This window comes from Temnothorax nylanderi, unplaced genomic scaffold (genome assembly GCF_030848795.1).
Source record: "Temnothorax nylanderi isolate EJ_2023f unplaced genomic scaffold, tnyl_v1.0 TNYL_tig0023_pilon, whole genome shotgun sequence".
Classification (NCBI taxonomy): Eukaryota; Metazoa; Arthropoda; class Insecta; order Hymenoptera; family Formicidae; genus Temnothorax; species Temnothorax nylanderi.
This window is the reverse complement of record NW_027249085.1, coordinates 946,342-972,975: the sequence shown is the minus strand read 5'-3', so window position 1 is coordinate 972,975 and position 26,634 is coordinate 946,342. Positions and strand designations below refer to the sequence as shown.

Below are 26,634 nucleotides of genomic sequence, written 5' to 3'. Positions count from 1 at the left end.
ATCTTAAAACGCCTTAATCTATATTACGCCCATATTTTTCCGTGGAATAAGATTAATGTTATCCCCAGGTATGCGCCCTTTGCCTCGCCTTATTCTCTTCGTTATATTTACTCGAGCGACCAGTTATGTTCGTTCGCTTGGGTTATCACACAGTCGGTGTAAGTCGCGCCTTTCTCTTTCTCTCTCTTTCTCTTCCTCCCACATGCGACTTAAATACGCGACAAGTCGCAATCAGCGACGCATTAAAATGAGCCGCCGTTGGTCTCGTTGACCCGCGTATCTTACGGTGGATCGAAGTGCGTGCGCATTTTCGAGATCTGCTTTTCGTGTCTCCCTGGGTCACGGAACCGACTGTTTTGTGGTGACTATTAACCCCGGTATCGCGCAGTCGATATACGCGGCATGCGTGTCGCGAGTTCTCGCATAAGGCTCATTTAAAAATTTAGACTCTTAAGCCCGGCGGAAATTATACTATCGGCCAGCGATCGCTGTAATCGCAAACGTTACTCAATTAGGCCGAGTTGCTGTTTGATCATTGTCGCTTGACACGAGCAGAACACAGTAGTCTTAAGGGAAAAGGGACTCAAATATTGCCATTATTTGTATGAACCAATCGTCTAGTACATGTACTGATAAAAAGAGAATGGAAAGGGACAATGCCATGAGGGGAGACAACGCCCAAATTTCTTACCTTATTTCATCGCTAAATTATCCTCTTCATTAAACGAAAGTTTTTCTACTAAATAATAATTAATACGCGCGCGATGCTGTGGTTTGGGGCGGAAAATAACAGGTGTTTTGCTCTTATTATAACTTTTTGTACAAAAACTTCTGGAACCACTTGAGTTCCTTTAATTCCTTTAATTAAAGCAATCGTTACAGCTCGAAACAATGAAATGCCGCAAAGATGTCGTAATAATTACTCGATTGTAAGCAACACAGCGGAGCAGTGCTCCAGCTCGTCGAGCCAATGAGCCGACGAATATTTCTCGCGTATTATTTTCATCGATGCTTCCCCTCTCTGATTCGAAGGGTGGCGCGGATTGGGCTCTTTAGAAGCTGTCCCTGCATGAACCGGTCTGAAAACTTCGCCGTGGCTTTCTCGGTGCTTGAGGGGCGCCGAGTGATTCTTTGTAGCTGCAGGGTCGTCCCCGCGTTATGCTGCAAAATCCAGAGCTTTCCCCATTAAAGGGACCCTTCCCTTCTTCTCACGGCCGAGTCTCTCGGTTTTTTTCCCTGCTCCGTTTCCTCCCTCGAAGTGACTCGACACGTTGTTCGCAGGCACTTGCGTATTCGCGAGGCAAGCATGTCGGTGATGTTTCTTTCGCCGTGAAGTAAACTTCGGCATTCTTTTAGAATTTCGCATTCCGTGTTTCTTTGCATCTCAACAACCGTTTGTGAACTCGTGAATATTGTGCGATATAACGCTAAAAACAGCACGAAATGAGTTTATAGTGAAATAAGTTATGCATTCCTAATGGAACTAATAATAAACTAGTAATATAATTAATTATCACGTTATATATTATTAATATTTTGTTGATTGCTGTGTAGTTATAAATTAAAGTTAATATTTACTGAAACTAGTAACTAGAAATTAGATACTCTTCGTTTTAATATCACATTTTATTACCTATTATAAATACAATAGTTCCAAAGTTAATAGAGAGCTTTCGTCAATCAGTATTCTGTTGAAAAATAAGTATATCTCGACGAAAATTATATTTCTATTTATTGAAATTAATTATTTTAATATTCCTTAACTATTCATGTTACTTCTACGTGGGAAATTTTCGGAGATTAAAAAGCGCGAAGCTAAAACGAACCAAATGGATACAGCGTGCTTTTTTTACAACTAATCGATTCCATCGAAATCTTTTTTAATGCTATTTCGATTCAATCGAATGTCTGTCGAGCCTGACTTCACGTCTCCTCGACGACATAAGACGTTCGCTCCTACGCAGGAGGTGCGGAACACGGAACGAGGATTCGAAAGACATTCTAAAAGGATTTCGAACCTCTCGAAACGCAGGGGAGAGTGGCAAACATAATGGCTACAGTTATCCGGGGATCGAAGGTGTAAGGAAATCGAGAGCGTGCTTTGCGTTCGGGTCTACCTCGAGTGTGTCGAAGTAACGTCGCGATAGTGAATGTATTCTTCTTCCCACTTGTCACGATGTCTGAATATTTCCGGATTGGAGAACGGATTTTACTTTTTACACGTACTTTCAAAAAATTTTCCACTTGGAGATAGACTTACAGATTCAATCATGTTTTGGAGTCTGAGATTTCTCTCACAAAAATTTATTTATCATATTTATATATGTGTAATGCTATTATCTGAAAATATATCGACATAAGATTAAGATTATAAAGAATGATATTTTTCCAAAAAGGAGCTGAGAGATGTAATGTTAATATTTTTCTATAATTATAATGTTACGTAGAGATGATTTGTTATTAGGTAAATACATGTAAATAATTATCGAAATAAATATTCCATACTATAATTACTTCTGTCTATAAAAAGTATACGGCCACAATTTAAAGGATTGTGGTAGACTATCTCCTCTGCTTTAATACACTTTCGTACAAACTACTATCTTGATTGGATGGTTAGATACAAATTTCGCGAACTTTTTTTTTGTAGACCCTACTCTATTTTTCTAGAGAAAAAGCTCTCTATTTCACATCGCCACGAGGCACGTGCGTTGCAAAGTTACGTTTCCTGCAAAATCAGGAACACCTTCCCTCTATGACCGGGAGGGCCGTAAAAGTCGAAGCGGTGGGTATCGAAAGGGCCCCAGAGGAAGGACGAGGACGCGATGCTTGGCAGGCGAAGGGTATACGGGAGGGAAGACGATGAGAGACCCGTTAGATTGAGTTTCAAGTTGTTCGTCGACGAAACCCGGGCAACTCGTCGTTTCGCTCGACGACGAGAAGCTCTAACCGGAAAGCAACGAGTCGGGGGAGTATGGAGCATGGATATCACGAGTGAGGTGAATGCAGAATCGAATGGACGCAAGGAAGGTCCGGCAGAACGAAGGGCCGCTACGAAGGACAATACCGAGTTCGCGGGCTTGTTCACGCGTGTACCGCCGGGAGTTCGATTTCTTGTTGCGTCTTTTCGTCCTGACTTCGCTTTTCTTGCTCGTCTGTCGTGATCAATACGCACGAATCGATTCTTGAAAGGGCAATGTTCATTCGGAAGTTAACTCTATAGAAACAAGGATAAAAAGTGCTCATATGTTTTTCTTTTGAAAAATTCCATTTAGATAATACAACTCAAAATATTCAATTGATAATATATAATTATTATGTAACGTTTTTTACGTTATCATATAATTCCTAAATAAAAATAAAAAACAAATATCTGTAATAGAATCTCTATGAAAAATCGAAAATCAGTGACCGCATAGTGCCTAATGTATGAAAAATGTTATATACATATATGAATTCAGTAATAATCTCCGCTCCCTCTCTCTTTTTCGATGTCCTAGCAAAACCCAATGCTCGCACGGGTGGTTTCCATCGATTTGCGATAAATCAAGATGGAATCGATCGTGATAAATCGAAAGAGGTTTGCGCGGAGCGAGAAATGGATGTCTTGATTGAGAGCCAACTAGCCATTGCTCTTACTTCTAAAACTCAAAATAGTTCCGCGAATAAATGACCAATGAACTTATATGTATAAATCATGCATAAAATATTATAAAAAATAAGGTGCATTGTAGTTTGTTTATTACGTATAGTAATAAATTGAAACAAACAAAATAATACTTTTTGTGGAGAATTAATTTTCGTATTTTAATTAATATCTCAAAAATAAGTATGATAGAAATAATGTTTCTCTATTTAGCAAGAAATGTATTTAGGAGCATTCCTTAACATCGTCCAAGGATACATCTGCCAGTTTTCGCGGCCGCATGTTCAAGACCAAGGTTGCAATCCCATGATAGCGCACCGCGAAATGAGTAGTTCCTCTTCGGTGCAAGAAACGAAGAAAAGAAGATAACGACTTATCGATCGCAATCTCGCGGCTCGTTCGCGCCTGCACGCCCGAGAACTCGATATTCCCTGTTGCGCCTTTTATTACACGCTACCGTCTCGTCCTTCCTCCGTTCGTCGACTTGTTTCACACCGACGAAATCAATTCCACATGAAGATATCTATCCTTCGGAATCGAATGCTCGTCCCGTACGGTTCGACTGATCCGTGCTGATAAATCGCACGGAGTTCGTCTTGAAAGGAGAGGCGATCTCTCGCGGTTGAACGTATTTATTTCTATCTTCCCTTCGCTTCGAAATCTCGTTAAATTTTTCACAACAGTCGATTACACAGTATTTCAATCGAATAATCATCCACGATGTTCGGGAAGGTATGGAAAAATGTTTTAATATCGAGAGCATTGTTTTCTTATGTAATGATTACTTTCTGCTAAAGTCAAAAACTTTAATAAATTAGACATGGTATAAGATATAAGAAGATAACACAACGTCTTTCAATGAATTTCACTGGACTTCGGCAGTAATTTCATATAAGCTTTAATATAGCGTGCCGAAATATTTAACATATGGAGGAGTAAAAGCCATAGTGGTGTGTCAAATTTTTTAAAATATTGTCTCGTATGCATAGATGCAATTTATATATTGTATAGATTGCATCTATGCACACGAGTCAATATTTAAAAAAATTTGACTTACACCATGGCTTTACCCCTCCATATAATGGTAATTATAAAGGCTCATAATAATAATCTTATAAAATTTTTTCTGAAAAAAGAAAATTTCAAATTTACGAGATCCATAACTAAAAATACATTTAAGTATTGTTAGTAGTTTTCAAAACTCTGTATAAATCAGTTTAGACTAACGGCTTAGGACGCATTTGTCGATAGATCATTCTTGACGGCACCTCTTCTCTCGCATTCGCTCTCGCTCTAGATTTGTTCTTCAACGATTCGCTTATTCGTTTCCGGCAAATGTACTCGATGCCACTTGAATTGATTCTCGAAGGTCGTATGTTCGTCTGAGATCTTCTCTGAGCGACGTTGACAAATCGAGCGAAATTCATACGAGAAAGAAAGAGAGAGAGAGAAGAGAAAGGGGGAGAGTCCCCCGATCGAAAATAAAATATTTATTTAACCCATTCCAAACTGCGTTCTTTAGAAATTGTCTTCGCCAGTATCCGTCGCGATATGACAGGACGGTTTAATAAAAAGGGACTTCCACGTCGCATATACTTTTTACTTCTCGTCGTTCCCTTGCTCGTTCACTCGCCGGATATTTTATTCAAGGCAATGTAAAGATTCATCCTGAGACGTCGCGACGATGCGAAACGGCTAGCGATTAACATTAATATGATCTTATACCCTCATTCATTTCAACACGAAATTACAAAACCTGTAATACCGGATGGCGCCTAGATAGAGTACTTTTTAACGAGGCCAAGCGGCATCGATAATTGCGATATTCAATATACTGATTCAGCGAAAGCATTAATATTCCGTACTAAATTCAAACACACATCTCCGCTCCATGGGCTTATGGGAACTCGTCATTTAGGATCCCGGCTAAAGTTTGTCGAGCTTTTACCGGCGCACCCGCCGCTGTGATATTGATCTAGGACAAAAAGGGAACACGGGGCATCGAGAATTAGCCCGCGTAGAATTATCGAACGTCACCCTCCGAGGGCATATTGTAATATTCGAAGATTATGCACCGGCGGACTTATAGCACGGAATCGACATACGATCGGCGAGGGAGCGATATACGGGTCACGCGACCTTGTTTATCTTTCCCGGCTAATACCCCGCGATGCGCAGTCTCCGTTTTGATCCTAAAATCGCAATCCCTTGTCCCAAAGGCATAAGCGAATAAGATGCAAATCAACTATGGTCAATATATACGCAGATTATAAAAAAAAAATAATGGCCGATTTTAACACGTTTATCTAAAACTTTGTTATTACAAAACAAAGCCGTTTCCCGACCGCTCTGTTTTATAATCCGGTTGTTAATATTGAAAAAAAAAAAACAGGAAAAATAAGGGAATATTAAATGGCACTGTATGATTGACAAAAAACTATAAAGCATTAATATTTTTTACTTCAGAATTTAATCAAATAATGCCTAGAAAGATTTTTTTATAATTAAATTGATAATTTATTAGCCATATAGGTAATCTTTATTTAAATTAAATAAGTTATTAACACTTTTGATAGTAATAAAACATACTTAATCATGCTATTTTAAGTGAGAAAGATGTGAGAGAGAGATACATGTAGGGGATGATGAGAGATGCATTTAAATAACTAGGCGATACGCTCCCTGTTTTTTCCGCCACTTATACGATTCGATGAGAAAGCCGGCGGGAAAAGAACGCGTACGTTGACGTTTCTGTTTGTCCGGCAATTTAGCCCGGGGTGTATCTACGGCTTGATATTGGCACGAGCGGAACAATGAGATTGCGTGATTTGTATGCGTCGACCGGGATCTGGGACGATTGGCCTGATCCAGCTACTGTATAATTATTCTAATAGAAGTCTTTTTGCCGAGCTTCTAAGCTCATTCGTTTTGCCCAATCGCCGCATGCCGATCGGCATGAGATCTGCTGCAATATAACTTGATTAACCGCCGCGATCGATAGAAAGAGATTAGCGATGAATTTATTAGCGTTATATTAGCGGAGCTAGATTAAATGGGATTAGGTTAACGTTCCTCTACGCGATTATGAGGCCATTGAATAGCAAACTTGATGGAATAAAAGATAATGTACATTTAATATATATTTTCCGAATTATATACGGATTTATAACGCGATATTTTATGTCAATTTTGCTTAATTTGAAAACTTGTAATTGTCTCAGATCATACATCTTCATAGATTAACTTATCAATATAAATATAATACTCAAGAAAGTATCAAACATCAAATCATATTTTTAATCAAAGTTTAACCAATTATTAAAAATTCCGTGTATATATATAATATATTTTATAAAATTTCTTCATTGCATGATTATAGATAGGTATGCACAGAAAGATTTTACATATTTTCTTATATTTATTTCTATTTTTATTCCTATTTATTCCTATTTATTCCTATATTTGGAATCATATTATAAGCTCTTCTACGGAAAGGTTTCGTGCATTCTTTTTATGAATTCATATCATCTGAGATTAGGTACAATATTCCAACGAATTATTACGTTCCTTTATTCGATTATTCCGAGCCACGAAGCTCAGAGCACGCGAGTCGATCTCAGTATTTGAGATATTGAATCAATATTAGTAGCCCCGATGGAATAAACTGCTGAATGACATTCGATCGGCGCGGCACTATTACGAGTCCCACTCTCTGATAAATTCTTAAAGCATCAATCAGACCGCATTTCGGTCCACAAGCGCGCATTCCTTTCATTACGTTCCATTGCACGTTGCTACGAAAGTTTACGGCATCGCTATTATTAAGCAGAGAGCACACTGCATTCAGTTCAATTCGATTTCATTTTATTGATATCGAATGATACTGCAAGTTATTAAATTAATACAGTTATGTAGTGCATATTTTTTAAATTGTAATATAAAAAAAGAGGAAAGAAAAAAATATTTTTAAGCGAATAGTTGAAAATGGAAAGTTAAAAGTGTTGATATATTCATGTCCAACTGCTATACTACCTTCTCTTTCCCTTATTTGTGTGAGAAATAAAAAAATCACAGAAATAAAAGCGAAAGAGCTTCGCGTATTATATCCACTGAAAGTGAACTAAACTGAAGGAATGCAATCTGTTCTCTGGTTTATATATAACCGCAGTTTTCGCGAGCTGGCTCTCGTCGAGTCGCTGACATGTCCGTGCAGTAACCGTGGCCTTTTATAATTAAAGCGTCATGTTCTGCGGCCGTAAACATGCCATTGCATTCTCGCGCACGGGAACGAGTGATACACCGACGACATCTTCGACATCGTACGCATCTCTCGTGAATCGCTCTGCCAGTCGCAATGACGTAATGACAACGGGCACTCGACATGCGCCGTTTTGTCGTTTGAAAACGCGTTCGCGATATTTTTATTATTCTCGTACAGGGAATGCACGTTTTTTCGTCCTTGTCGAGAACGAGCGTGAGTTTCAGGAGGGTCGATCGCTGTTCTCCGCGTGTACATCTCATTACGACTTTCTGACTAACGGTACTGTACGAAATAAAAATAAAAACATGAATGTGAGCATTTTTCAGGAAAATTTAAGAAATAATTCTTAAGCTGTTTCTCCTTCTCGCAAAGAAACTCCTCTGATTAAATATCTTGCGATTTGTATTAACAAATCTGTTTATTAAACTAAATTAGATTATTTAGATATATATGTAATAGCTAGAGAGTAGTTCTTATTAATTATATATTATTAATTTACGCATCAATGATATTGAATTCGAACGATATATATATATATATAAATGACTTTTTCCTTTTACGTTTTCCTTATATTATAAAGATTGCATTGTGCTCGATCAATCTTCGAAAAATTGGAGTCAGGGTAGATAAAAAATACAATAAAATCTAGATAATGTCATATTCCATAATTTGATATACAGTTTTTATATGGAGGTAATTCAAATGCTTTCACGCTGAACGAAATGCAAGATGCGTCATTATCTTCTCGACGAATCATTCTCGTAATGTAACGCCCAGAAAGCAATTCCGAGGACGTCACGTATGTCATGTGTAGGATTACATATAGGGTGTACATATAGGATAACAGGGAACATTTGGCGAATTGGACGATATTCCTTGTCGAAGATTGAAGTAATTTTCCTTTGCGAAAATTTAATTGGATGCCATCTGCCTTCGCAAGTTCTTCGAGGCACTCTAACATTAAATGTTTCAGTAAATAAACTCTAAGTTAACATTTCGTTATAAAGTAAAGTCTACTTGAAATTGACTGAGGAGTAAGAGTTTGCTGTTTGTTCGCGTTCCTGAAATTTGATCATTTCACGATCTGCCTTTTAAATTTTATATTCATGGACAATTGCTGTCTCGACAGTTTCGTTCAAAGAAAGATCGTTTTACTTTTCAGTAGAAAATATCTCTGGGTCACCTATTGCCGAACACCCTATATATATATGTACACACATAGATGCGAATGTCCCATATGTCGCGAGAATTCAAAGAGTCGTTTGTCCCCCCGACCTTATTTCGAGCCTTCACCGACACTTCCGTCAGCCCCGACCCCCAATCTCTGCCGGGGTCCTTGCACGTGCCACGAGGGGTTCCGTGACGAGTGTGTTGCCCTCGAAGAGGTTGGGGTACACGACGAGAGGCGGACCCCCGCGGAGAGAGATCTTCGAACGCGCCCGTATCTATCCGGGGCGCGAATGTCCGCCGTTGCTGTCCCCTCGTTGCGTGAATTAACTCTGTTTCACCGTCTAAGTGTTCCTCCGAATCCCCCCCCGTGTCTCCCTACCGTCACAGCGGTTTACTTATTCCGCCGCGAGTTGGACAAAATCGAATTTTGGCCTCACGGTCAAACGTAATTAGATCGAGCAAGTTAACGACCAGGACGTGCTTCACTCTGTCTGGCAATTACTGTTTCCAACTAGAAATACGGGAGGGTGGTGGGAAAAATGTAAAAACGTATTTTTAAGACGTCGATTTATCAGAAACCGGGAAAAAGACTTCTCTTCTATCGTTCAGTGTTCATTATTTTGTCGAAATTATTATTTAATCTTGTATTATTTACTACCGAAAAAATTTTCGGCTATAAGAATGTTAATAAATGAATAATGTCACGGGAAGTTTATATTTTCAAAACTATACTTAATTAAAAATATTATAATTTGTTGAATATTATATTTCTAGTTTTACTGCAATAGTCGTATATTTAAAATTTTGAAACAGCTAAGTTTGTTCCTTTTTTTCCATTACCAGTATCTCACAAAACGCAAACAAAATACATTATACGTGACAGTGACAAATTCTGATTATTTGTGACGCGAAATTAACAACGTTTTAATTTGAAGTTCAATCATCCGGACATTTAAGGTTGTGAAAAGTTATTAAAAAGCTACAAATGACGGACCCTGCACCATCAAACTTGCAGCAAGCATGAGTGGAATTTTTGTGAGGTAATTAACGACATAGTCTGCCCAACCGAATTTTCCCGTCGAATTTTCCATTCGACATGTATACTATTAAGGCGAGAGAGAAAGAGAGGGGGAAAGCAGAAATGGAGAGAAATATTAATTCACGTAGAATTAGTCAACAAATATCAATTAGTTGCTTATCGATAATCAATTAGTGTGCATCTTTTTTTACATGTTGAATAAAATAAAAATAAACTGTAGCTTTTGCTGTTCTGCTCCATCTATATCGAACGCATATACGAGTTCTGTTCTTACTCTTACTCTATTATTCTTATTCCTTATCTTTTTATTCTTCTTAGATCAAATTGCGTTTTGCTTTTATTCTTGAATATTTATAGAAATTTTGCTAATAAAAAAACTGTGTAATATAGGTACGTATGAAGTGTAAATGTATGTGAATATCCGCAGTATATTGAACTCGGGTCCGTGGGTTTGCTAAGCCGAAATGACTATACGGATCAGTCATCGCTGCGGAGAACTAGTAATTCTTGAGAACTTGTATCGCCTTTCCAGGAACATAATTTGCGTAGGCGACTGGATTAGTCGTAACGATAATATACAGAGAGAGAAAAGACAGCAACATCAAACTCTAAAAATAGGTACTCTAAATATCCAGCTTTAAAGGATTTTTAAACTTTTAAAGGTTCCTGTATTATGTATAATTTTAATTTGCATTTATCGTCGTTATATCCTCTTTTATTTATCCTTCATGTTCTCTCGTATCTAATATTTCTATTAACCTTTCAATTTCTACAGTTCATGTTTTTATAACGCGCCATTAATTTTTACATTGAGGACGTTTATGGATCAACGACCTGGCATAACAGTTAACACTGATGGGAACGAGAGGAGTGTAACCGCGAAACGAGTCGCCCGTCCTCATTTTTTCCCCATCGCAACGGCTGATTAAATCCCTTTGATTTATCGCGCGAATACGATGCGCGCGACGCGTATTAACCCTTCCCACATGGTTTTTGATTCCCGTAGGACGATGGGCGGACCGAGGGCTTCATCAATCGCTCGTAGAATCGCTCTCTCTTTTGCCCTCGTGCTCCTCGATGAGAGTCGAGTTTAATCGCGGGAGATAAATAGTTGGAATAAATCCAAAGCGCGTACATACAAGAGCGCTGATGGATCGGCTTCCACCGCGGATGATGAATTTTCGAACGACGCGCGAGTTATTAGCACAGAGCAGACGGACTGATCCTAGCAAAAGCAAATCGTAATGTACACTAGGTAGGTCTAAACGCGTATATCAATTATTATTCAAAGAATACATTAGAAATGTATTTTTTAAACCAAGAGTAAATAAGAAAAATTTTCGCATTCTATTTACTGTCGAAATATAAATTAAAATAAATAACGAACCAACGAAGAAACGTTCAATTATTTCTTTTCTTCTACTGAAATATCTATTGTAATTCTTAACGTTTTTGTTAATTTGTATAGCTTTTTGAAACATGTATCTATAAATAAATCTAATAATGAAACTCTCAACGTGCAGATAATGCATTTCATCTTCAAGCTTGATCCCTCGGGATTGAATCGGCAGAGTGAAAATGCATGTGGCCTCGTCGCATTCGATCTTCTCCGATAGCGTCGATCATATATACGATATTTGCATACGTCGGCATCCGAGAAGCGCATTCACCGCTAAATAGGACCGTCGGTTCTCTAGTTTATACCCATGTACACGGAATATCGTGTGTTCAACGCACGAGTAAATTTCGCATCAAATAGGTGTGTTTAATAGATTGCGTGAATATTGACAATCGTAACGGATCGCCATTTCAAGACTACAATACATTTCTTAAGTAACTTAATTATCAAAATATTTAATGGAGAACATTATAAAGTGCAGGCAATACTTATAATGTCATTCCATACAAATTGTTAGTTAATTAAATAAAGTCAATCTTTTTTAATATTTTTTATACATCACTATTAAACTTTTATTCTAGCTTTTGAATAAGACAAAAATCAAGACTAAAAATATAATAATGAATGATGGAAGTAGTGCGCAGTTTTGATAATTGTTGCAAGAAAAACTATTTTTGTTGTAAAACTATTATTTTTCAGTTACAGTTTTATTAGAGTCGTGCGATTGCCATAATTGCATCACGTACTCGATGCAACGACTCGATTCGTTTACCGTGATATTGACTGATGGCCCCGAAAGTCCCTCGTACGAGGGCGGTAATTATTACTCAGAACGGCGCAATAAATTCATTATATCGAATGTCCATCGTTTAAGGATCCGATTCTCTCTCTCTCTCTCTCTTTCTCTCTCTCTCTCTCTTTCTCTACATTGTGGTTCATTCGTTCGCACGGGGGCAATCTAAAAGTCATAATTCAGACGACCATTTGATCCTGTCGCTGAGAAAAGTGGCGGGAATCGTGCGGGCCACATAATTCTTGCATTTGAATGTCGTGAGTGGAAAGATAGAGAGCGGAAGTAAACGGGAGAGAAAGAGAGAGAGAGACAGAGAGGAACACATACATGTTCGAATTAATCGTAAATTACGGCGCGTTTCCGCGCTGGACGAATTATTTATAGCCGACTCGACTTACGCGAGCATTTTTTCGCATCATGCACTCAGATGCGGCGAGAGAGCGGCTATAAAATTCTACACTTTCGTCCATCAGCCGGGTGCCACTCGGTATACGCGATCGCTCGCTATCGTTACACGGAAGGTAAATAAAAGAATTTACGACCGTGCGCATTAAATTCAAGTAAATCATAAAACCGAACGTGCCCCTCGATTCCAACGCTACATTGTGCAAAAGGTAATATATTCTATTGGTTATCGGCGCGAGACGATTTGCGAGCAATTTTCTGTCGTAATTATTGCGCTGGCTATTGCTGATAACAATTGCTGGATCAATTTAAGAAATTATGCGACCAAGCTGCTGTAATTAATTGCAGAGTATCAGAATAATTTCATTTAGTGAAATTAAAAAATAAATATATTTTTCTTATTTTTATAGCAATACGATTATAGAAAAAAATTAAATTATAAAAATAATATACTTATAATAGATCACTTTAAAATACAGCAAACTAGAGAAATATTCTTTTTATCATAAATGTGTAGAGACAATAAGCCAAACATCTGTCTCGAATTGTTATTAATTAATAAAAGTTAACATTTACCTGCATTCCTTTTTTTATTTGGTTTTTAATTAATAGAGACATTATATTCTACTTTTTTAAAAAGACCATTAATCTCTTAACAATGAAACTAATTAAGTATGTTTTATTCCAGTCCAGTCAGGATTATGTGATGTCGCCGTCCATCTCGTAATGACGATAATACGAGTGACGTAACGAGTGACAAAATAATACCGTTCATATGTACGTATACCTACATACACACGCAATCCAGCTAATCACGCTTTGGCAACAAAAAGGAAAGGAAACATCGCTTTTCACATCGGCGCTTCAATGGCGATCGTCAGATTCGCCGTTGGGATCCGTTCAGAATCGTTCGGCCGTGTTGTCCGTCAAAAGAGTACGATCGCTATTTACGACTGAAAGACCCTTCGCACAACGAGCCCATACACACGAGCGTACATGGCGCAGAACCTCGACAAAAGCTAATTAACGATATATCGCTCCGCGCCATGTCAGGTTGAGACACCCACGCCGCCTGCTCGGATTCCTCTCAGAAGAAGACCCGGGTTTGTCCACGACTCGTTCATGAGCGAGCGAGCGAGCGAGCGAGCGAGCGAGCGAGCGAGCGAGAGAAAGAGAGGCGGGAGGGGAGGAGGGAAAGAGGGAAAGAGGGAAGGAGAAAGAGGAAGAAGGAGGAACGAGCCACGGAATACAATGGTTGACACTGTGAACCCCCGTTGTCGGTTTGATTTTATTGCGGCCTTAACTCCGGGCAACCGCGGTGCCTCCGGTCGAGTCGTCCGAGTTCGTCCACGGGTTTTAGCTGCACCTCTCATGGCGTTTACGCCCCTCTTATATGGCTGCGTTATCATCTTATCTTGTTGCATTTTATTTTTCGCCGGGTAAACAAGCAAGCCACGCGTGATCGTAACCGCGTTACATCCCGCGATCATGTTCTTCCTTCCGTGCATCGCCCGGGGCATTTTTATCAGCTTTATTTTACTTTCTTTGAAGGGAAACAAGCTGTTTCGCGTAATCGTAACCATGCCACATTATGCGGGCGAATAGCTTTTCTCGCATCCTTACAACCCTCTTTTTCTTATTTTATTCTACGTTTATTTTTCTGTTAACACACGCGAGACAAATTATGCACCCAAATTTATTTATTTGCACGTATGCTCTTTTCTATTTATTTTTCTCTAAAATGCAGATTGTTGATATTATTTTATTTTTCGCGAGTAAATAAGCAAGAACGATGGTAACTATGTCACATTGTGTTGCATTGGGGCGTATTTATCGAATTGCATTACATACAAACACCAGAAAGCAACGTTTGCCGATATTATCGGTTTCATTTATTAACGTAATTATTTTTGCTTCCGCTATTTGCATTATAAACTTAATATTGCGATTTAATGTGATCAGCCATGCTCATTATGTGCATATTCATTTACATAAAACGCTACATTCGTAAATGCATGCAATTCGTATGAAAATTCAATATTGTCACATGTGTCATTCATTCGCAAGTAGTCAAAAATTAATCCAATTGCTTTAGTCATATTGTTGGAAAAGCCACTGAGTTCAAAATAGAATGAAGAATAAAGAGAGAATAAAATTCTGTTATCTATAACTGCAGTATTATTTGCCAAAAATTGCGCTGGCTTCTATTTCGGCCGCAGAGTTGCATTTGGAAGTTTTCGGGAGCGGCACGGACGGTCGTATCTATACTCACAGTTTTCATTCGCAGCCGGTCAACGACATCATCGTGCACTTATCGCGCGTTCTACCCGAATAAAAGCGCGCGCGCGCGCGTATGCGACGGGGGCGCAATAATAAAAACTAATATTCCCTTTAGAGCGGGGCTATTGTTCGACGTTCCCAATGGCGCCGCGTCGCGCCTTTCGCTTGTGAAAAACGGAAGAGACCGAGCACGAGTTCCAGGCGTGTACGACGGTACATGCAGATCCCAGATAGAGGCCGAGGCTGTTGCCAGCAAATGCGCTGCGCCTCTTCACGGTTCTCCAACACTCGTTGCCTTAGGGCGAATTCACACAGTGCATTGTCGGCTAGCAGATGCATGAGTAAGTCGTTGAAAAAAGTGAAAGAAAGGAAGGAAAATAGAGGAAGTGAAGAGAAGGAAAAATCGAGAACAAAGTGATCTTATCAATCTACGTAACAATTCAATTATGAATTAAAAATACGAAAAGATATAAGCAACAAAATATATAAGCACATATATGAAAGAAAAGAGAAAACTCGGTGTAATCCAAAATGTTTTAAATATGAAAATAAAAAGGGCAAGATAAATACTTTTGCAGTCCGGATTTATCAATTAATTATTTGTAATCGATGTAGATACGTATAAATCTATCTCTTCAACATATATCTATATTAAAAAAATGTGTAAAATCTATAAAACAATTTCAGAAAAATTATTCAACGTGATTAAACAGTTTTGCGAAAGTATAATTTATGATCCACTTTTCCTTCTCTTTAAACAATACATCTAGGACTAATCGTGGAATGGCAAGCGGCATGAGTTCGCCTTTATGCAGATTGCTCGACCACTCTCGGAAGTTTCTGATAAATACGCCAAGATGCTCGCGAAAGCCACGGCCACTGCGACGTAAATGGCATCAACGAGTGGCGGCGAGGGTGGCGAGGAAGAGGGCGAAGAAGAAGAGAAGAGCGGTAACCTGGCATCGGCGAACCACGGGGGGTTATTGTTCCAGAAGTACACACAAGGAAAGTACACGGCGGGATTCGCCGTTTCGCGAAACGCACAGTATGGTTCGTTATTAATTTCCGCGCGCGGCACTCTCTCGTTAAGTATTCTTGGTCCGCGCTACCCGCAAGCGGACCCTCCGGGACGTTTAACGCCCGGAAAGGTGATTTTCCCTCGCGTCGCGCGATGCTTTTACGTCGCGGAAAAGATAAAACTCGGTAATCCCGGAGGTAAGGAGGGTGAGCTTTGTAAGACTTTGCTTTCTACGTAATCTTGTTAATTCAAACGTGGCAGCAATAAAGATGATGCTGAAATGAATAACGTGGCGAGCGTTACAATAATTATTACTGAAATTTCAACAAATCAAACTGATAATTATTTAGATATCAAAAAGAATCTGGCAAAATTATGGCGGTAAATCATGAAATCTTTATGCTACTGCATTTAATTTGCTTTAAAAGTGTCGTATAATCTAGAAAAGAGAATTTACCTTAAGATTCTTTCTCCTATGATCGTAAATTTCAAAATTTTTTCGAAAATTTAGGTGCTTTTAATAAAGATTTTTTACACAATTCACCTTTAATTTCTCTTTTTTAATCAGATTATTTACACCTTTTACTCTCTATATTTGACAAATGAGTTCGTAAAGGACAATACATATAAAGAAACTAGATAAATTACATTGAGCGTCAGTACACCACGACAGTCTCGCCAGCAAATGCGCTAGAGCCTACAGTTTATGCACCGAAGCGGATGATACGTCAATATAAATGCCTAAAACTAAATGACTGTCTTCGGGAGCGAGTGTTTCTCTGATGTCGAGAAGAACAGCTTTGTCGGAGCCGCGGAACTTTGAACTTTGTGGTTATTAATTTCCACGTCTACCCTTGAAGTGCACTCTCGCGTATATTTGCTCATAGACGACATTCAACGTAGTTTCGGTAAGGATGAATTTCCTTTTCAAGCAAGTGCTCTTTCGTGAGAGAGCACTTGCTACTCTCGAGCGAAAGTACAATTTTCCGACTTCTCATTTCGTCGGGTCGATTGCCGTTTGGAGTTGATTTTCATAGACGAAGCTCTCGTTCCCCATAAATGTGGGATCTTAAAACGTACATAGACGCATGTGTGTGGAGTAACTCAGCTCGTATTTCTTTTTAGATTCTTAAAATACTTTGAATTTTTTTATGAAGTATAATGAATCTGAGATACGCTGTAAATGCCAAAATTTGCGCGCATGTAAGTGATAAGAAGTTTACTTAGTATTTATTTATATAGCTTTATTTGTTATTATAATTTTTTTTTAACAAAAAATAACAATTTTGAAATCTTTGTGTTAAATGACCGTGACTCGAGAAGAATGCGTTTTGTTAGAGTACGTTTATACTATAACTTTCATTGGATGCAAAGCGATTCATACAAAAGTGTTCGTATGTTTTTCCAGTGCACCCAGTATAAATGCGCCTAATTTAATACTGTCTTGCGCTATGAATTCATGAGCACGCGCACGCGGCAATAAACGCGAAAATTTCATCGTCTAGCAAAGCGCCGAGATCAATTTCGAGAAAATCACTTTTGCATAATTGAGCATTTTTCAGGGAGGGAGCGAGCATTGGACGAGCACGCTAATACGAGTTCATAAATTATAAATATCGAGCGGCGGGCGCGTGCGAAAGAGAGGGTTCAGAGAAATTGGCTTTTGTACCGAACCGTCGAGATGAGATACTGGAAACGTCGCGCGTTTGTTTCTTTTCTAAATGAAAATTTTCTCATTATCAAAATTATTCTCTGCTAAAATTATTAATAATATACATGATCAAGAAGTGATTATTGAACAATGAGTAACAGATTGTATCTCAGAACGAACTTTATTCGAAGTTGAATCGCAATTATAAATATGACGTTACGAATATCAATTCATACATTCTCAAAATTTATTTATTAAACTGCATTTGCGTATCAAGATTAATTTCAACTTATTTTTTAAGAAAAAAAAATGAGTGATTATATAAATATGGGGTTCTGTCATATTTCCTTCATGCTTCTTCGAAATATGATCTTATCTACTGTTTTATCGAAATTAAGAGTTGGAGACATGTCTTCGTTTAGATTTTAAAAGAATTCGAAACGCAACTCTTTAATTAAGCGTGATCAAAGATTGTTAGATAAAGCATCCATTCCTTTTCTTTCTTTGAGCTATTAATTCTCGTAAGGGATCAGTCAATCTTATTTAGAGAATGCTCTGCATGAAAAGAAGGAACGGCATGTGCGGCCAGCGCGGCGGGCGACTCGATGAGGAGGACATCTCCTTTGAAGCTAAAGGATGACCTGGGAAATCGACGCGGGAATAAATGGCACTTCGACGGGAATCTTTCCGCGCTTTTGGATCCCCGCCCCCATCTCGGGCCAGAGCAAAGGATGGCAGCTGGAGACGAGGGGGTGGACGAGCGCAAACGCCGAAAGCCGTCGCTAAACTTATCGGTTTCCGATGTCGTCGTTCGCTGGCAATTGGAAAACTTTTCTCGTAATCCGTCAGATAAATCACGCGTCTCTTGTGCTTCCTTACGCCATCCCCGGCCCCGCGCACCGGTCTATCCACGTTGGACACTATTGAGGTATTCGACCACTAGGATACCTCAGCTGAGAACGTTTTAAGGAGATTCTGCACTTTCGACGATCAGTCGGGATAGATTGTAGACATAAGAATATATAGTAGGTCAAAGTATAAAATACTCATTTAAACGAGAAGGGAAAGAAGAGAAGAAAAAGAGATAGAAATGGCTATATCTATATTACAGTTTTTAGTATTATCTTTCTTATTTATTTAATTTCTGGCATATATTATCTTCTTTCCAGTTGTTCAAGAGAAATATAGCAGAAAGTAAAAAAAATATAATATATTATTTATTATTATTATTTATCATTTATAATAATAAAAATATAATATATTATTATATGATGTGTTATATTATTCATATCGCAAATATCTTTATCTCATATAAGTTCGCTTAGATATTCGACTTTCCTCTTGCTTTTCATCGTCGATGAAAATACGAGCAACTACCGCCCGGAATTTACATCTGTTTCCATCGACGTCAGAAGAACCTCAGGCTGCCGTGTTTGGGTGAGAACGAACAAAGCAGACGTACAGCGGGGATCAGAGGATTTATCGGTTAAAGCGGGATTCGGTGTGTGGGATTTGCGAAAGGATGATAGCGTGACATGTGTACCGTCTTGTGAAGTCGCGTCGCGATAAAGCGCGAGTACACGTGTTGATAGGAATTCACATATACTTATATGCATATTTTGAGAAAACAAAGTAAAATTTCATTGAAATAATCTAATGATGCAGAAAGTTGTTTGATTGTAAATGGCAGATATATACAAAGACCAATTACATATATTACGTACAGTATGAGTCGGTGTCATCGTTAACGCAGTAAAAAAGTATCTTCGTTAATTTACACCCGGCCGCCTTTATGTCTCGCGTTGTGTTTCGATCCTCCGGAACGATAATTACTTTCATGCATTACGCCAGACAAGTATTTAGACGACAGACACTCGTTTATAAACGATGTCGAGAACGTGCGGCATCAACGACGACGAAGTTGCAGCTTTGTTTTTTTAGTTATCTAACTCTTCTCGGTGTCGCTATTCTCTACACTCATCAATTATCTCGCGTTGATGAACGTTGATACTTGTTTAAAAAAATTAAACAAAGATAATTAGACAGAGATGAAAGATTATATAGTAATGTAGAAGAGTTTTATGTGGTTCCGACGAAATCCATTTTACACATTTCGAAAGAACATTATAAAATGTGTTTATTGGAGAATAATCACTAGCACATTCGTATAATAAAATCTACTACTAAAATATTCAAAATTAGATTTGCACAAACGTTATATATATCATTTCAAGCATCGAAAACAATGCTTGAAAAGCATATATAACATCTAAAATTGAAAAATTATTAAAATTTGTACAGCCCTAATAGAGATTTCACAAAATCAGTTAAGAATTCTTGATAATAATAAAAGAAAAAACATGTCCTCTATCGTTAACATGATAGTATATACCATATTCAATATTTCAAGATCGGCGTGTGACATTTCGGTATGACTGCGACTGTAAAGCAAGTCCGCTTTGTTGTTTAATTTAAGAGTTCACACGCAAGTTATGCGCTTCTGAAGACTCGCGCGCAATTATACATATACGGACGGACGGCGACATACCGGACCGTCTGCCGCATCGGCGACGGCACGTAATGGGCGCGGTTCCGTCGGAAACTTGGACATGGCACGCGCGATCCACGCGAGGAAGCGCGGGTGTACAAAGTGACTCGTTTAAAGTTACGACTCGGTGTCACGTGCCTCGCGTGCTTCACGACACGACTGCCGAAAATCGTCCGTCACGCCCGCGGACGCTCGCGAGCAACGAAGCACGAAACAAACTTCATCTCGCGTGCTCCACCCGTGATATCTGACCGATCGCGTGAGCCTTGGTTTGATATTCGAACCGGATGGTCCCCGATACCAGAGACATTTTTCATCGACCAGGACGAGCCCTTCTCTTTCATAGAAGGAGACTTATTTCGATATCGTCGGTGTGTTCAATGCATTCGAGATGGAAAATGTCGAGTTATTGTACAATCGTATCACGAAACTTTAGAAGACCAGAATAATAATTATATTCGATTTTTCTTTATCGTTTGTCGATAGTTCTACTATCTATTTAGCCTATAGAAATAAATGTTTTTAACTATATATATTTCAAAGATCTTCGCAGAATATCTACCAAATATTTCTGTAAAGTTAGAAAAGAATTCGTTATCGTGTCGTAAATAAAGCAAAACACCGCCGATCGTAAATCAACTTACTCGAATATTGCGAGGGATACTGAGAAAAAATGTAAACCGTGTTTTAGCTTCAAGAATTGCATACGAAGGCGGGACCATACGCGACTGTGTTTCGCGTATGGAAATATTCACGTTGGATTTATGAAGCGCGCCTCCTAAGCGCTTCATAAAATCCATGACGTCGGAAACGTTCTTTTAGACGATGCGAGGTCTCGGTCTCGCTTGAGTGGTGAGAGAGGGTAAAGAGAAGCGGGGGGAGGAGAGGAGTTTCTCGCGAGAAATCCACCACGCGTACTCGGCCGGTGCTCGAGGCGAAAACTTCTTGAACACCCGACAGAAGAAACTTTCTATCCAATTTTATTTAGTGCCCGATAACTCACGGCTCACTCGCCATACTTCAAGCCCGCGTGCGCGTCGATAGGATTAAGAAAAAGAGAAATTTAATCCCCTTAACTTTTAACCATAACGAAAGTCAAGCAAGACATATAACTCCTATATAATCACTTTTGACTTTGATAACAATTAACAATTCGAACAGAAAGAAGTCATTTAACAGTATATATGTCATGATATCTGCTTGATTATATCGATCTCTTCAAATACTTTAAAACATCCTGATTTTTTTCAAACGCGCCACGTTTTATCCCGGTGGTGGAGAGCTAAGTCGTTGCTCTGGAAAGTATAACTCGACACGCGGGGGTAGCTTCGTACGGTATTACGCGGCTGCAGGGTATAACCCGCAGAAAGTAAAATATATCGCCGTGAAATGGAAGGTTGAACGTTCTTATTTTCCCTTTGGGCCGCGTCGTACGTTATATGGTAACGCTTACTCCTTACGCGGCATTATCGTACATACGTCGATAAAATTACGGCCTTTCAGCTGCTCGTTAATTCCCACGTAAGAAATTATAATTGCCCTGATTATTCCTGTGTATCATTACTAATGGCGCTTTACGAGCGCCGCGGCGGTATGCCCATAATGGATGCGGGTGGATTGGTACTTGGTATTTAGTATCACACGTGCTCGCTATTCTGATAATTAAGTACGCATGAGTGAGGTTTGTGAGGATGAGCATTATAGCGCTCATTGGCTTGTAAACGATAAATTGCTCTAACACACATATTGCGAGTCTTCAATTTTAATTCCCGAAAAGAATAACGCGCGGTTTAATTACACGTTATCTTCAAAAGTTATGAAGACACTTCGATTAATAATCATGATAAGCTCAAATAATTAGAAATTAAATATATGTAACGAAAGGGCACAGAGCCGCAACAAGATGTTCGCGTTAAATTATTTTTAGTTTTAATAGATATTTTCCAACCATACCACACTTCGATTATCCGTGAGACATGGAAATTCTGCCAGTGCTTTCGTATTTTTTCTTTCTATAAAAAATAATAATTCTTTAACTTGGTCAAGGAATTTCAGTATGGACTCAGGCAATCTTGTATTCCTACCGCGATTTTATTCCGTGTATTAACAAAAGAGACGTTTTCGGTCCGACTTCGTCGTGAAGGGATTAGAATCATGCAAGAGAAGAGACAGAACAAGTCGAGGAAAGTTTCTTCCGACACGTGCATAGACAGCGGCGCATTAAAATTCACGTCGCGATGGAAGGAGAGAAAACTCGTACCCCTTATTTCCTCGCCATCATTTGTGCGTCTCTACCATATACCGCGGTCGCATACCGTAAAAAAAAATTCTCCCCTCTCTGGATGCCTCTTCTCTTGACGTTCGGCGAACGAACGAAGAATCTGGAATAAAGCAATGCCGAATAATGTCTCGCGCCGCTCGACGTTAACTGTAAAACACGCTCGAGTCACGAGATAAATTCTCAGGAAATTATAAAATACAAGGGCCGCCTCGCGTGTAAGGAATTGCGTCGAACCTCAGGAGTGTAGGTATTCTCCGCGGAGTTTTCAAGCTATTTTTCCTCAACAAGAATTTGGCTCGCTGCCAATTTCCCGCGATCTTTAACTTTTCAACAGTAAATTGATAAATACACTTCGGCTTAAAATAAAATCCACTTGAACTTAACCCAAAGAATAAACAAAGTTCTACTGCTTGTTTATTTTGTCTCTAGAATTTAGTCGAGTACAATTTATTTCTCGGTCACGATTGAAATTTTTTGGAAGAAATCGCCGACTGTATACTCATCAGAAAACCGACTTCTAAAGTTTTAGAACGAACTTTTACAACGCTACAGCCGCACAATTGTTACATGAGAAAAGCGAGATGAAAAACGCTGAGGTTGGGAGAAATACAGTGATATTATCGTACTACGGTAAAAGATTTAGCAAAAAGAATGGCGAGTGAAACGTGAAAAACAGAGATCAGATACAACTGCAGATCCGGCGAGAGTCTTTCGCCTTACGCATCTCTAAAGTTTTTCCGTGGCGCGCCGAAATTTCTCGCCCGACAGACTCCGTTCCTGCTTCTCCTCAGAGCTGCGAAGGGCGCAATAATATTTCATTTGAGATATCGAGCACCCTACCCTCTCCGCGTGGAGAAAACCGACGTGGCCGCGTCGTCTCAGGAGTGAAAAATCACTAGCGATAATAAATTCTATGAGGAAACCCCTTTTCTCCCGCCGAGAGTCCTTTCCGCCCGGCGATAAGATTCGCCGACAAAATCGCGGATAAGAACGGAGATTGTCAGGAGAATTCGGAAGCGCTTTCCTCGAAGTCCGAATATACTTCACCAGGAATCCATTTTCTTATGCGATATAGTCTTCTTGAGGAAATTAAAAATTTACCGGAGATAACGTGGTAATGGAAATGATAAAAATGAAGAATTTACAAATGGGAGGTTTGAAATACGTATGTAAGAGATAATAACAGTAAAATAAACTTCATTGAATTTGTAAAAAATTTTTCCTCTTTTGATTGCGGTATTATTTACAAATTGAATAATTTTAGTTTAGTAACTGAGCATCAGTGAACAATTAAATTTTATCCTTTGTTTAATTTTGACTAAACTTTACAATAAAATTGTTTAACTAAATTTTAACATTTGTTGAAATTATCAAAAATATATTTAATATTGAAAGCTACAATTACATATATTTAATCAAATTTTTATTATCAAATTTTTTCAATAAATTTCCAACAGAAATATCGCCTTATTATTAATATTTTCCCAGGTACTTGTATATCTCATTTATATCATGAACGTGCTCAATCACTTTTACCTTATTTCCATCCGATTCTTATTACGTGGATATGAATACTTCATAAAGGAGAAAAATGTCTTTAGCATTCTCCATAAATGCATATACAGACGTAATAAAACTTACTTCTTCTTAACAGACTTAACAGACTAACTAACTTAACAGACTTAACATGATAATATAGAAGATAATAATTCAATTTACTGACACTTTAAGTATACTATCTTTTCAGATTTTAACGGACTTTGTTGTTACGGCATGCTATAAAATCATACCGAGTAACTGAATAAAATGATTACCAGAAATACATCACGTAAAATGAATGATTATGTAAATGTATCATCATATGTAAATAGATATTTTTATAATTAATATAAAACCGGCCGTACTTTAAACGTAATTACAGTAATGTATTGGGTAATAACATTGCATATTACGTGATAATTTGTCGTAATAAACGCAACGTTAAAAAAGCACTACGAGAACAAGTAGATCATATTATATTATTAGAACACGTGCGCGTAATGTTCAATATGCTTGCCATAATGATCTATCTCATGTATCGCGAAAGTTTCCAAGTTAGATGGATACGGATAGCTAGAGGGGATCATGCAAGGATGATTAAAAGACAGGAAGAAAGAAAGACAATTCCCGAAAGACCTCTAGCATCTCCTTTTCGCTTAAGTGATCTTTAACGAAGGGAGAGCTCTGCGAGGGTAGCGCTGCCCTAATACGTCACATAAGCCTTATCCCTTAACAGACGTCTAATAGCTCACAGAGAATAGGCGACTGGTTACAAGGAAAAGGAAACGTAGGATTACAGATACGTGGCCGCGCGATGGCATATGGACAACGAAATGTCCTACGTATATCCTATATTCTTTTTGGGTCTTTAATTATCGTGTTCTCTGCATTAGATTTATTATTCAGCTGCCCCGAATACGTTTAGAAAATCCCGCACGTAAAAAACGACGAGAAAGAGCTTCCGATTTGCCAAAGACGTCAAGCCAAAGAAACTCCGATAGTTTTCCTCCGGTTTCCCCGCCTTCCTCCGTCCCTTTATATCACGATCGACCATCGTCTTGGATTTGCGCCCAGATTTTATCGGCCCTCGAACCCGTCGCGATATTTCTGTCAACTTTATCACCGGCTTTCACCTGGAGTCCTCGTAACTCGTAAACAACCAGGCGACATTATCCGGGCGTGTCTTCGAAAAAGTACTCACTCCGGTTTGGAGTTTCCACACACGCGGGTTAAAGGCAGTCGAAGCGAAATTCAATATCGGAGCAGGATCGGCAGCCTTGCCTTGCCAGCGATTTCAATTTCGAGAGAAATCCGCCATCTCCTTCTATTACTAGCGGGTGTAATTTACATTGCGTGACGAGATAAAGATAACGTTGCTGTCGAGAATAAATAAGGCTGCCAGAAAATCTTATAATAGGAATACATTTTACATAAACTCTTCTCTTCGGTAATGATTTCACTAACTCACTTTTTTAAATTACGTATAACCTCGCACATAATTTTAAAAAAATTAGCCCTTCTTTTTCGGAAGCAGCAAGTGTCATGCTTACACACTCCTCTTAATTCGCAACACCTTCACTAATGGCATTCTCCGTTTATCTCGCTGTCTCTTTTTTCTCTTCCCCTCGGTATCTGCCTAGGGGTGGGATGGTTTCACTCGTAGCTGTGAAGCAGATAGACTAACGGGGCGTAAGTGTCCGCGACGTTTCATGAAATAATCGTGAAAAAGTTTTCTACGGATGCCCGTCCGTTGAAAGAGGCAGAAGGGTGGCTTAATAGCGACGCGCGAAGCTCGGAGCACCCAAGGTAAACAGTCTGAATCACCCTGCGACGTTAACCTTTCCAACTGAGCCTTTCCCATGGAGCATTTACTCGCTTCGGCCTGATGTTCTTACGGAAATTACGAACGAGCGACGTAATAAAGCCACTGTAATTTCTCGAATTACTCACACTCTTCAAACGTTTGTTTTCGAAACGCTTCCCCAATCGATTGGAAGAAATTCAATCCCACGAGGGAAAAAAACGGAAAACAAAAACCTATTAAAACATTTTTGATGAAAAAAATGACATACAATAAAAATAAAAAAAAGTTATAGTAATAAAATAATAAAAAATACTTATTATAAGTATATAAGTTATGGATATACGAGTATAAGTGACCAGTAAAACAGAATAATATTTATGTTAATTATACATATCTAAATTAATTTTCTTATTCTCTAAGTCTATACACAAGAGATAAACGCTTTATTAAACTTTGATCCTACAGAATCTTTACACGTTTCTAAGATTAACCATTCCGTCAGTATCAGTAAGAGTTACTTCGGACCGAGAAATATCGCGAGGTGTTCATGAAAGGGCGACGCGACGTACCATCGCATCGTGAGCGACGACATAATTCTTTGTACGGCGGGAAGAGAGCAAGAAAAACACTCGCTCGTCGAGCAGGGAACAAAGAGAGATATAAAGGGAACCCGGAGCAATTTCATCGGTCGAATGTACACAGACCATTAGGCTCGGCATCGCATCGACATCCCGGAGCGGAGGAGATCGCGATCGCCGATCGTCAACCACGCCCGTCGAGAAAATCGATTTGCTTCGAAC

General features: G+C 38.8%; 1 protein-coding gene and 1 long non-coding RNA gene across 3 annotated transcripts in view; one reads left to right on the top strand and one right to left on the bottom strand.

Moving 5' to 3' along the window:
- The window catches only part of LOC139769568 (uncharacterized), an 81,264-nt gene extending 65,709 nt beyond the window's left edge, over positions 1–15,555 (top strand). Inside the window, exon 4 of the long non-coding RNA XR_011717592.1 lies at positions 13,402–15,555. This is a non-coding gene — a long non-coding RNA (uncharacterized lncRNA). The remainder of the gene's footprint in view (positions 1–13,401) is intronic.
- Ror (tyrosine-protein kinase transmembrane receptor Ror) overlaps positions 1–26,634 on the bottom strand; it is a 231,417-nt gene that overhangs the window by 72,400 nt on the left and 132,383 nt on the right. The window lies entirely within an intron of this gene.